The sequence below is a fragment of the Balaenoptera physalus genome (genome assembly GCF_965194825.1).
Source record: "Balaenoptera physalus genome assembly, chromosome: 16".
Classification (NCBI taxonomy): domain Eukaryota; kingdom Metazoa; phylum Chordata; class Mammalia; order Artiodactyla; family Balaenopteridae; genus Balaenoptera; species Balaenoptera physalus.
In genome coordinates, this window is record NC_138898.1 from 50,962,022 (window position 1) to 50,976,196 (window position 14,175).

General features: G+C 42.1%; 1 long non-coding RNA gene across 3 annotated transcripts in view; it reads right to left on the bottom strand.

The window, feature by feature from the left end:
* Positions 1-14,175, bottom strand: part of LOC309645913 — a 253,739-nt gene that overhangs the window by 26,763 nt on the left and 212,801 nt on the right. For all 3 annotated transcript variants that reach the window (XR_014255106.1, XR_014255107.1, XR_014255108.1), the window contains exon 5: positions 12,732-12,825. This is a non-coding gene — a long non-coding RNA (uncharacterized lncRNA). The remainder of the gene's footprint in view (positions 1-12,731; positions 12,826-14,175) is intronic.

The window sequence follows — 14,175 nt, forward strand, 5'->3', positions numbered from 1 at the left end:
TTTCTTCATTTACCCTCTCATTCCACAAATGGAAGAAGCCAAGCCACAGAGAGATGACAACAAGCCAAAGGTCAAATGTGTAGGTTAGGGGTAAGTCAGGGATTAGGACCCAGGCTTTCTGACTGCCTATACAGAGTTCTTTCCACTATGGCACCCTATTCTCTGGAGCATTATTTATATGCTTCCCAGGTGTTTTATTTAACAGGTAGGAAGATGGATTGAAACCTTGTTCAGTGTTTCTAGGCAGGTCCAAGAGGTAGCCATGTTGCTTTTTGCCACTTTCTTTTGACAATGTACAGTCCAAACCCTTAGGTGGCCACCAATCAGCTTCTCTAAAACCCACAGATTGTTGTGTAAGACTTTGATCAGGAGACAATCATTTTTTTTTTTTCTAATTTGAATCTTACAACATCTTTCCCTACTAAAAAGCCTCCTGCTATCAGCAAACACAAAATGTAGACATCAGTGCCTTAAAGCTTGGTAAGGTTAAGATTCTATTCATCATTTAGAGCTTCCTGCTAGTAGGAAATGTATTCAGGAGAGAGCAAGAACAGATGAAAAAGAATCTCAAAGGGAAGAGAAAGAAATAGTGCAATTAATGTGATCTGAAACCAAAATAAGAAAATCTACTTTGAAGAAGCAACACCACCAGATACGGGAAATATTTCTTTGGCTGAAGGGAGAATGTTTTGCATCCGATTTCTCTGACAACGAAGTTTTCAAGTTGAAAAATGCTAAGGGGTAAGAGAGAAAGCTTGCTTCTCAGAACCTTATGTTAATGCATATTTGGGGGCATTTTTAGGAATCTGAAGGTAGACAAAGATTGGGAGGAACAAATTTAGATGTTTTGTTTCACACAAAGAATAAAGTGATTAGAACTGAAATTAATTAGCGTGGAGGTGGAGGAGGAGGTGTTTATCAAGCCACAGATGTTTCCTGATAGATTTGACTATAGTCTTCTATTAGCTTTAGGAAAGTGATGCTTATGGTGGCAGCACAGAGGTGAAAAGCGAGAGAAGATCAAAGCTGGAATGCACTGGGATAAGACTGAGTCACAGAAACAGTTCTGCCCCAGGCCTGCAGAACAGAAACCAAAAATGTCATCAGAATAGTCCCTGTGTTTTCATTGCACTTGAGAAAAAAAAAAAAAATCCTTCTACAAGGAATCACAGCTACTGCCTCTCTAAATGAGTACATTCTAAGGAAGCCCTATATGCATACAAGCAAAGAGGATGCAAAAAATGTTGAATAAATATGCAGTGGATTTAACCAAACTATTCTGTTTCTCCCCCACCCCTTGGCAGCTTTCTTGGATGGTACCATTCAGATAACTGCCTCTCTTTTCCCCTGCATGCACCTGTGTAGAAAATATTCGTGGTTCCAAGGAATCAGCTGGACTCAGGGACGTGATATCTCACACAACACTCAGCAACACACAGAGTCTAGAAAAGTGGGTTTTATTGCAAGTTTTCCCAAATGAACACAAATCTGTGAATGGGTTCAAGTTGTTATAGGTGGTTCAGTTTTACAAGGAGGGACTTCTGCAGCTTTTGATAGCTGCATATTATCAGCAGGGATCAAGACCTGTTTTCTGCTGTTTCATGTTGGAGCAGGTTGTTTTATCAAATGACCGTAGTATAATTGAGTGATCAAAGGATGGTTAAGTCACAAAGCCATGGAATATTCTAGTTACAGGATCCTCTATGGCTGTAAGGTTTACAAAATATTTAAGGTAGAAAAACATTGCATAGCAGGTGCCTCTGAAGTGCAAGCTGGTTCCCCAGCATTGGTAAAATATTAGCTTTTAATTTCCTTTCCTTTATCTGATGATACCCATGCAGGTTTTTACTTTTCATCAGTGATTGCTGCCCTTGAGAATGAATTTGAAATAGATAAGTTTTGCAAGAAACTCATAATCAACACAAATACTATGTCATCCTTGGATGCCTCTTGAAATAATCTCAGTGCTCATTTCTGCCACTCATATTTTTTCCCTTCAAGGGTCAATTCATTTCTTCTCAAGAACACACCAACCCCTGTGAACTCTCAACGCCTCCACCTTTACCCTTCAGGAGCTGATTGTTCAAAGGGCTGCCTTGTGACATTTTCTGTGTTTTTGTCTTGCAGAGCTATTCGACCTTCCCTATCTCCCTCTCATCTTCCCGGCTACACACTAAATCAAATTCTCTGTCCAAGAGCAGTAGCATTTTCCCCCACCTTTCAGCCACTTTTTGGACACATGCTTAATGAACTTACATATTTTAAAAACATACCAACAGAAAGTTAAACATACAGGAAACTTGCAATACTTTCATAAGCTCTGTCCTACCCACAGCTAACAAATCCACAAGGAGAAAAACACACTAAATCGCCATGATTCATTGGGTTCGCACAGCAGGAAAACCTATTCATCCTCTATGATTGCTTCAAAGAACTTGCCGAAGATAGGTGTTATATTAATCTAAGAGATTCCTGGTATTGCAATGTGGCCTAATGTAATTCTTAGCTGTTAAGTACCTTTATTGATTCGAAAGAATTCATCGGAGAGACATGGAATAATAAGGTACATGAACACTTTCCACGATGCATAATCCTTCTCAGGAAGCTTTGATGCCCTAAAGGACCGGAGCTGAGAAAAATAATTTTCTCTCCAGTCTCCTGTGACTCTTCTCCAAGAAGGAAGGCAATTTCTGTCAGCAAGATTTGCATTTCGCTGACTGTTTTCCATACCCAATACAATAATATTATCGTATTAATCTTATGCTTGCAAAGGAATGTGCAATATTTACAAGGGTTTATTTTTGTTGTTGCTCTTTAAATAATGCATGTTGTTTCTTCACAAATCCTGGGATTAAAAGAAACTGCTTAGTTCTAACTACATTCGACAAAATAGGAAAATTGATAAGCCCTAAATAATACAATCCACACCAGTTTTCCTGGCACTGGATTTAACTTGTTGTTCTTTACCTAGAAATGTGGGCCATAGAAGTCAGCGTGTAGAGAAGAGGTTGAGAAGCTTGGAACTCTCTGGGGTATGATAGGGTTCCTGAACTGAGGACTGAAGAGGGAGCCCATCCATTTAGTTACTCAGTCACGCAAGTTGTGTTTCTTGGTTGTCTACCATCTGCCAGGCACACTTCCGTAGCCATAGAAGCCAACAACACAGGCCTGGTCCTTGCCTTCATGGAGTTTATACTCCAGTGGTGAACAAATCATCAGTCATAACCTTATGCCCACATATTTACTCAGAGTGCCCCAGGGGAGGCAGAGGCACAGGCTGAGAGGATGTGCCCTTGGCCCCACCTCCTCTCCCTAGGCCTTCCAACGTGAACCTTAGGCACTTCGGTCTTTTAAGACATCATGGTGAAAATCACAGTGGAAGTTAGGCAGGAATAAGCTTAGAAAGAACACTTTGGTTCTAACGTCTATGGGGCTTAGAGAGACACTGAGTCCTCAATACTAGATTTTTTGCCCTAGCTCTGACATCTTGGATAATTCAGTCCTGCCTTGGGAACTTGGATTTTGTCTTCTGTATAATCAGGATGTCAGGATGGGTGGTGAGTGAAGTTCCTTCCGGAGCCTTAAGATTCTCTGTCTCAAACCACAATTTTTATATTTTCTATTTTCTGCTTGAATCCACCCTCCAAGCAAGGATCTTTCAGATCCCTCCATGTCTTTCTTGCCTTCTGACCTTTTCACAGGTCGTTCTTTCTGCCTGGAATGATGTCCTCCGCCTGAATAACTCTAATCCATTCTCCAAGTCTCCCTTAAGGGTCACTCTTCTCATCTCTTCACTCTAATTGGTGTCATCCTATTGCACGCCACCACGGCTGCCCTCACAACCACTGCCTTCTCTTAATACCATTGTTTTGTACTCATCTATGCGTACATTTGTCTAATGACTATCTCTGCAACAGGGCTGCAAGTTCCATGAATGCAAAGACCATGACCGTAGAGCTTATCGCTGTTTTTCCAGAACTTAGTACACAGCCAGTGCTCAATACATACTTGTCAACAGAATGGATGCTTGAATTTAAAGGACTAATCTTTTCATGCTAGCTCATTTTTAGATTATGTTCTAAACTTAACATTCCGTTTTCCCATAGATTTCCATTCTAAGCTGAAATGCTTTGTTTCCAAAAACTCCAGAAAATCCATTCCTCTTTTTTGTTTTTTCCATTTGGTTGACAGTGTTCAGCTGTTGTTTGGAGCAGTATTTTTCACAGCGTCTGTCTCCCGACCTTGACAAATTAGCAGTCACTTAGGAAGCGCTTCTCTATGCTTTTGCCCAAGGACTTTATAAAAGGTTAAAATAAACCTTTTTAAAAGATGAGCTTTTATTGGCAATTTATTTCTCTAATTGATGGAATTAAAATAAGAGTGGCAAATTAGCCAAGTTTGATCTCAGGTACAGGGATTGGACGTGAGCAATCCCTGTAATGCAGTCCTAATTGCCATCTGCATGACTCTGGGAGAGGAACATCACATTATTGATTTAGCCTTTGATGCTAATCTTAGAACCAGAACCAACCAATAGTTCTTCAAATTGCTACTCTCAGGCGCCGTCTGCTGCTTCTGTAAATTTAGACCATGAGGCCCAGGAAGCTGCCCGTGGTGTACCCAAAGCCTGATGAGGGGACATCTTAGCTGCCTGAGGAGACCAGAAATGGGGAGGAACTCCGGGTTATGAAACACTGGGGAAAGTACAGATCGTCAGAACAGCAAGAGCAACAGGCAGTGTCTTAGAAGAAGAACCACACTAGCAAATCTGTGAGGTCAGCAAGCTTGACAGTAGGAACAGCAGTAGATCAAATTGGGGGTAGGCTTGTATTGCCCTTGGTGTACCCGTCAGGCTGCCCTCCTGAGGGTCTGTTTCTCACTCCTTTTCAAAATTGCTCTCCTCGGTGCTAATTCCTGTTCTTAATTACCCTGATAAGGGAGGCAGCTTGCTGTGGTGCAGGGGCAGGGAATTTGCTGTCACAGGGACCGGGATTTAAATCCCAGCTGACAAGCATAGGATCTTTAGCAATATCTAATTACCTTTTGGCTAAACTACTGTTTCCTCTTATAAAACCTGGGGATAACAAGAGCTCCTTCATCAAGTTTTATGTAGTGCAGACAAGGATCAATAAGATATTACTTTCCTGTCCTTTGTAACTATTAAAGTCTTCATTTGTTAGCTCTCAGGTAACAAGAGCTTTATCAGAAATAATGTCTCAGTCTGAAGAAGTTACTGTGTGTTGGTAAAATGTCAGATACTAGAATGTGTGTGTGTGTGTGTTGAGGATTGGGTACCTTCGGCCCAACGTGGTAGATTGAACCATTAGTCTCTGCTCTTCATTCCTCTGAAGCTTTTTTTTTTAAACATCTTTATTGGAGTATAGTTGCTTTACAATGGTGTGTTAGCTTCTGCTTTATAACAAAGTGAACCAGTTATACGTATACATATGTCCCCATATCTCTTCCCTCCTGCATCTCCCTCCCTCCCGCCCCTCTAGGGAAGCTGACTTTTTTATCTTGTCATGCCTCATGGACCCAGTAACTAGACTCTTGGCTTTTTTCTTAAAACTGAGCACCCTCAACCTCCACACCTACAACTCCATCAGATGATCCCTACTCTTGGTTGCCCCTGGCCAGGGACTATGTCTAGATTCCTGGTGCCCATGCTCACCTGTGCTTGCTCAGCCTTGACTATTTGCATACAGAGCCCCCCCTACTAAGTGAGATATGCCCAATTCTTGAGTTCCTGTCATTGATGATCTGTTCTCCTTCAACACTGGCTTGAGGACACGTTGTGACATATGGCCAGTCGTCCTTTCTTGCAAACCTCTGATGGTGTGAGACCATGTGATCAGCACAAACATTTAGTAGGTAAACCACTATGGGCACTGCATTTGTAATCAACTGTGTTTCCAGTAGACTTATCGGCACAGAGGACCTATTGCTATTTGTCTGCTATAAAGACGGGTGAAAGCATTGTAATTAATTCTTAAACCACTGAGAAGAGAACTAGAAGGGGAAAAAGTACTCAGGATTTCTTATAAAGTGGATTCATCCAAAGCTGACCTCTTTGTCAAGGAGATCACTTAGCACCAATTGTAAAATTTCCCAACACCCAAGCGATCGTTTGATGGAGTTCGCCACACTCCAGTCAGCACTGTTCAAGTTGCTAATTATTTATTTTGGATTAAAACCTTGCTAATGAGAAGAAACTTTGAGAGGTCTCATGCAAAGCCATGCTGGGATTACAGTGAGAAAGCAACTAACAATTTCTAGGAGGTTCCTTCTGCTTTGGGAGAAGAAAAAGTATAGGATACAGTTCCTGCCATGAAGATGAAGCTTCTACGATGAAACCAGCAGGGATGAGATAAATTGAGAAAAATACTGTCATGAAATAAATAATGACACAACTAACACATCACTCAGCTTTAACCAATATCAAGTTAATTTCAGATTCTCCTCTTTTTAAAGAAATAAAATACTACAGATACAGGTGAAGCCCTCACCCATTAAATTTCCCTCTCATCCAGAGGTAAACATGAGTCTGATTTTGGTGTGCATTATTCTCAGTCATAATTTTATACTTTTACTATGTGCATAGGCATCCTTTAGAAAACATTTAGTCTTGTTTTGTTTTAAAATTTTACATTCCATCACACTGTGTATTTCTTCACAACCTGCTCTTTTGACTCAACATTGTTTTTAGATTCACATGTATTGATACATATAGACCTAGCTCATTCATTTTAAATGCTGTATATTATCCCATTTAAATACTGTAATATATATGTGTTTGTATCCATTTCTTCTACTGATTGACAGTTAAGCTACTTGATTTTTATTTTTCCTTTATAACTAGTTCTGCAATGATATTCTAGAACTTATCTCAGTATCCATGCTTGAGAGTTTTTCTAAGTTATACGCCTAGAAGTAACTGCAATTTCAACATCCTATCTATGATATGGTATATTTTCCTCTTATTTAGCTTATTTTATATGTATTTCACTACAGACTTACATTTTTCTCCACAACGGTTTTGTACTTATTTTGATAGATAAATATTTCTTGCCTCTTAGAATTCATGTTGCTTTTGATGATGGGTTTATTATTATTATTATCACTATTATTATATTTCTAATTTGTTTCTGATTATTGATCTTGTATCCAGAAATCTTGTTGAATTTGTAGTAATAAATGGCATACATATATTGGGCTTTTTTTTCAATGTAGATAATGTTATCATCAGAAAATACTGACCGTTTTGTTTCTTCCTGCTGTATATGATTTCATTTACTTGCAGCATTGGCTATTGGTAATACAGATAAAAACAACTACAGTGATTATCTTTGTTTTATTCCTGAAATAAAGGGAATGGTTCTAATACTTCACCAGTCGGAATAGTTTTTGGTGGCATGTTTTTAGGTAAAGTAACTTCCCTTTTATTTCTGTTTTTGTTTGTTTTGTTTTGTTCTATTAATTTCTATCATGAGGATTTTATCAAAAGCTTTTTGCATCTATTAAGGTGACCATACGGCTTTTCTCTTTTAATTAATACAATAAAATCATTGAAATGTTTTCAGATTTTATGCTATCTTTTTATTACTTGGGCCAATATTATTATTTTTTATATCTTACTGGCTAAAAGTATGAACATATTTTCTGCTAGAGTCAAAGGCAAGAGCCCTCTGTGAAACTGAGACCAATTTACACAGTAATATCATATGTTCATCCATCTGACCCCTGGGTTCCTGTTCTTTTCACTCAAAATAAAGCAGGGATCCTCTGTCTACACAGTAACCATCCACATGGATGCAGTAAACCTCTTCCCACTGTTTTCATATTTACCCTTGGAGCTGTGGTCAGCCATTGTCTACACAACTAGGGAACGAGGGAATGTATGACCCTGTTGGCTGCCTGGATCTTTTCCTTAGGGACTCATGGCCATGCGTGGCCTGTAATGTGTTGGGAATTGTGTCGATGATGTTGGATCTCAGTGACATCATTCCCACAAGAATGAACCCCACCTGAGAGGACTGGGGAGAGAGCGTCTCTGCAGACACCCTGGAAGGCTCTCAGTTCACCCTAGAACTTAGGGAGTTTTTTATATCTATAATGCCTGCTCTTGGAACCCCTGTGCCCAGGGTCACTCCTAACTGTAGTCTCTCAAGATTCTCTTTCAAAGATCCCCTCATGTTTAACCCTCTCTCTCCTGCATACAGAACACTAGGTATTTCCCACTTATTCCATCCCTGTGTTCACTTAACGGTAGGTTTAGTCCAGGGTTACTCAAACAGGTGGGTCCCAGTGTCTGTGGTGTATGAAAGGTTCTCTGGCAGCTGTGATGCTGACAGAGGGTTGAGAACCACTCAGAAATACTCTGATGTTAAGAGTGGTTACATATGAATTATATGGTCTCTGCCTCTTTCTTTTATACATACATTTCTGAATTATTTCCAATTAGCTTTTCTTTTAAAGAGAAAAATAGAGTGAATTTCATAATCTAAAGGAAGATTTGAATTTGTACAACTTGTCCAGTTTTCCTAGAATAGGCCGGAGGTGCCTGACACACAATCCACACCACCCATGTACTGGTCCCAGTCACGGCATCACCCGGAAGCTTGTTAGAAATGCAGCCTCTCGGGCTCCACCCCAGACCTGCAGATCGGAGCCTACATTTTAACAAGGTCCCCAAGGGATTTGTGTGCACATGAAAGTTTGAGAAGTGCTGATCTATCGAACCAAGAATATCCTGGGCTTTAAGTATCTCCTAAGATAAGAAAGTTCCCAAGATGAATATCAGTAGGCCGTCTCTCACAAGCTCCAAGAAGGCTAACTTATTAACATTAAATCAAAATTTCAAGTTAAGTGTTCCTAAGTGTTCCTCTTTGAAGCCACAGCGGTAAACTGTGTTTTAGTCACATTTGCCCGTAATGCCATATATGCCATAAATACAAGGAACCCTCTCCAATATGAACATAATTCCTTTAGCAATCATTCCAAAGGTAAATGAGGCTCTGCTTACGCTTCTCCTACTGCATGAAGTATTTCTGTAACTCATTTAGAACATGTATCAGGATGACCTAATCCAACTTGTATTTTTGTTTCTACTCAAATATTTGGACTCAAATATGCTCCTTGTTGAAATATGCATTAATTTCTCCTTGCTCTGCTTTCCAGGGGAATGGAGAAGAGCTTGTCAGGGCCCTATAATAACAAATTATATTTCTAAAAATCAGAACCCATAATAAACACAAGATTGTTCAGATTTAGAGACTATTTATCAAAGCCCCTGAAGGATTTTGAAAAACATAATTTCCAAGCTTCTGGGGGAAGAACTTTAAATGTTCCTGCGATGTTCTCAATGTGTCAGCTTTTGACACATTCACTACCGGGGTCCTCTGGTGGGTGTCTTCATAAACACCATTTCCCATCTATTCAGAAGATGAAATACATGAAAAGGGCTTAATTGGGCGTGTTGTTCTTTATCCTCTGACAGTCAGACAATCACAGAAGGCAAAGAAGTCGAAAGAAAGCAGGAAACCTATACACGCAAAAACCAGCAGACAAATGAGGTTCCCATACCAACGGCACCTGTTTTCCGAGCTCCTGAAACGTGTACCTGGGATGGAGGTGATGGTTACATGCAGTGCCTGATGGCGGCCACTTGGCATGACATTTCCTACGGGCTGAGAATCTGTGCTGTTGAGCGGATTTAACTCATCTGCTGAAACGGTGGTAGCGAGGCACACATCTCCTCTTAACACGCGGCGCACAGCTACCTGTGGCCACGTAAGAGAGCTTGGTACTCACCCCAGCTTTGAGGTCCCACTCCAGTTGGGTGAGTGTCCCCAGGAGGAGAAAGAGAATATTTGAAATGGCAACAAACCAACACTTGCCCACTGTTTGTGGTACTGAGTTAACAAAAGAGCAAGGTCAGGTCATCTGAGACATTTGCCTTTAATTTGGACAATAATCTTCCTTGAGATTTCATGTGTTGCTCACTTTAGGTGACTCCGGAAAATGGGAAAAAAATCTTCAGTACATGAATTGCAGTACGTGAATGAATTGGTTTATGAGCATGACTGTTACTTTCTCATAATATAAAGGGCCATATTTGAAAAGAAAATGTTGTTTTAAGCTTTCCCTTGGTGTTCAGAGTCCATTCAATATTCCTGATCTATGTCTTCAAACCAGCCGACAGCTTCTAGAAAATCCCAGGCCAGTCAACATGCATTTCTAGAGTATGCTTTTAAGTAGAAGAACTGCTAAGGTTTAAAAAGAAAAAACATGACAGACATCTACACATTGTTTCTTCTGGAGCCTGACCTTAGGATCAAGGCTGTCTGTGTGGGAGCTCTGAGCCGACCTTGAGCCTCTCTTTCTAGCAGAGCCAGTGCTGCTGCCCAAGGGTGGGCAGAGAAACTTCCCCGTGGGATTTTTAGTGGGGTCACAAGCTACCGGGCCAGGATGTCAAAGCCCTGAATACTCCTTGTATAACTTTGCACAAAGGTGCTGTTCAGAAAGCCTGCAATCAAGTGGATACATTTTGTCCTATTAGCACAAATTAGTTCTATTGATTGGTTTATTGGATGGCACCAAGCACAGAGCTGGTTTCCAAAAGGATAACACCTACACAGTGGCTGTGTGATTTAATTAAAGAGACCGCATAAGGGATACACAAAGGTACCATATGCAAGGCAGTGGAACTGGACAGGACAGAGCAGGTGCCACGCAGACGGTGACAGAGCACATGGGCTTTAATATCTACTGGCTCTTCAGTTACGTCCTTAGTTGGCAACTTATTAGCTCTGTGGCCTTACACTCGCTTCTTAACCTCTCTGAGCCTCTATTTCCTCATTCACTAAATGAGTGATAATGTTAGTCCCCATCTCCAGAAGCTGAGTAAGCACTAAAGAGTTAACCACTCCCTTCTGTGTAAATGGCACAAGCCAGCACCTCGGAGTCTTTCTGGACATTCCCCCTCCCCTCTCCTCACATCCACCAACTCATCAAGTCCTGTGCATTTTCCTTTTTTGAGATCTCCCCATTCCACTCATACCTCCCCATTTCTTCTCCTGCCACACCTCGCAGCCTACTTGTACCTTGCTGGTAAGTTGCTGGGGTCGTCTCTTCATTGGTCTCCCAAATTGTGGCTGATCTACTCCAACCATTCAGAACTCTGGAACTAGAGCGATCTGCTAAAATGCAGTCAGACTCTTCCCCCTCTCTACCCCTTGGCTGTAGCTTCAACTTGGCAGTGGCTTCCACTGCATTTACCCTTCGTGTGTCCTTCACAGTCTCCAAGCTTCCTCTCTACCACTCACCACACACCCACCTTGTTCATTATTTTCCAGCCACACTGGTCTGCTCTCAGTTTCTCCAAATTTCCATGTTCTATCTTCCCTCAGGGGCTGTGCATGTGCTATTGTCTCTACTTGAAGTGTTCTGATCCCACTTCTCCCCTCGTTTTCTCCTGCTCATCCTCCAAGCCTCAGCTTACGTGTCCTTTTCCTGTGCACTTTCCTCTAAACCCCCAGGCTAATTAATCGGATCTCCAGGAAGTGCAGTTCATCCATCAGAACCCTCGCCCGAGCACAGACATTTATTTATATCACTGTTCAGCTCATGCCTGTTCCCTAGTCCACCCTCCCGTAAGGGTAGAGGCAGTGCTTGTTTTGCACATGACGTTATTCACAGACTCTATCACAGCTCCTGGCTGTGGGGAGTATTTGATGAATTTGGCTGAATAGTTGAATAACTAAATAACTGATCAATGGACAGAGCTGAGTACAACGCCTGGCACATTGGAAGAAACCTTCTCTGCCTGCGATGGATTATTATTATGGTTGTTGGTTGGGGTGAAAAAAAAGATGGTGAACAGAGACAGAAGATGGGAACTTCAGTTCAGCCCCACACATTGTAGCAGAGCTGCCAGAGCCCCGCCCTTATCCTCGGGGCCCTCACCTCTACACGCAAGACTCTCTGCCTGAGCAGTCTCTTGTTTGTATGTTTTGTTTCTGGCTGCAGGAACCTTTTCTACGATCATTGAGGAAAAGCCAGAGGTGCCGGAGAGCTAACACCCCTGGAAGCAGCCTTCAGCAACCGATGACCAGGGGTTTGCAGGGCGATGCTGCAGCGTCCTCTGCCCTAGGTTGGTAACGCTCATGTTCCACACTGCTTCTCGGCACTCCCCAGTGGGGCTAAGCTCTACTTGCCCACCTCGTTGAACACTCCATCCTTTTTGCTTCCTCCCCTTCCCTATAGCACTTCCTTACTTCCCTACTGGTGCTTCCTGGGATCACCTCACAAGTGAACCACTTGCCCTTGACTTTGTCTGGACTCATACTCTGAGGAGCCCGTATGATGCAGTTTCACGGTGAGGAAGACAAACTTTAAATCCATCGTGACTGGGTTAACAATACCTACGCTTACTCTTAGCACGTTTTACCTTGTAGGGCACAGCTGAGGTCCTGGAAGAGGCCCTGTAATCCTTGTTTGGGCTTCAGACCCAGATCTGAGGGGCAACATGTGCCTTCTGAAGATGCCCTTGCAAGAGGATCTACAGAGTCTGGCTCCAATTCCCCAAGTGCCAGGTGCAGCCCCCCGACAAAGCTGAAACCCTGGTTTTGAGGGGTGTAGAGTCAGTGACAACAGACTATAAAATCTAGGAAGATAGAAAGGAGCTTGCAGAACTGTCCAGCTCAGTTCCAATCTATCTCAGAGTTCGTTACCTTCATTCCACTCCCAACACATCATGTGAAAAACAGGCATTTACCGTGATTTGGTGATTCTCAGGTGAATGACTTGTCGGCATGCACACAAACCCTGGTGGAAAGAAAGGGCGGAGCCTGTTGGATATTGGGGAGAGGATGGGACATGGACACTTGAACAACTCTGTACCCCATTCTGTTGCCTTTCTGCTGACAACACATTTACATTACCGTCCTGTCCCACAGGGCCGCCTGGATTTATGATCTTTGCTGTGGCTTAGCTCAAATAGAAACCCTCAGTGAAAGCTTCCCTGACCACTGAGGCTGAATAAATCACTGCCTCCTCTTGGTCCTCATAGCAATACATAAGCTACTGTGCAAGATTCTGCTAGCATCCATTCCCCACTGCATTAGAATGAAGTGGGCACACCTCTCTCGCCCCTTCAGGTCTTTCATATTCACCCCTATCTTCTTTTTCCCTTTTGAGGTGAAATTCACCTAACATCAAACTAACCATGTTAAAGCGAGCATTTCAGTTGCATGTGGTACATTCACAATGATGTGTAATCAGCTAGTTCCAAAGCATTTTCATCACCCTCAAAGAAAACCCCATACCCACTAGGCAGTTACTCCCAACTTGCTTTCTGTCTCTCTGTATTCTTAGCACTAAGCATGTAGTTAGCATTTGATACATTCTTTTTGGGGGAATGAATGATAATTTACTGTGATAAGAGGCAAGGGGTGGAGCTGCAGCATCTTCAAATCCAAGCACAGGTGGTTGAAAGGATCACTCTGGATCCAGACTGCCTGAATTTGGACGCCAGGTTTACATCTGCATGACTCAGCAAGATAGCTAAACTTTTGTGCCTCAGTTTCCTTGTCTATAAGACGAGAACAAAAATAGAATCTACCTTGAGGAGATGTTATGTCAATTAAATGAATCAGTATGTATAAAACACTCAGAGCAGTACCTGGCATGTAGAAAACCAGATTAGTGTGTGTTAAATAACAACTGACACCCTACACTATTGCTGTTGGAGTAATAGCCTCTGAGTTCATCTTCCAAGAGAGAGTTAGAACAGAAATCTACACCTAGAAAACTGCCATGCTGACATGTGACGGCTCTCCATGAAAAGGATGTTCATGCTGCATTCGCTCTTAAGTAACTGTCCGTCTTCTTATCCCACTCCTGCCACCCTGACCACTCCACCCCACCGCCCTCCCCCACCCCAACACCCAGACTTCTGCCCTAGTCTCAGTTGTGTGTATTAATGCGATCAGCATGCAAGTTCCAGGAGGGTAGGGACCACGTCTGTTTTTTGCATCTCTGTTTTCCCTACACCTAGCACATAATCAGCACTCAGTGGCTGACTGTTGAATAAATAAATTAATTAATGTATACAATGATCTATCCTTCCAACCATAAAATTTCAGAATATATTACCATCTCTGCCTCCTCAGCTGC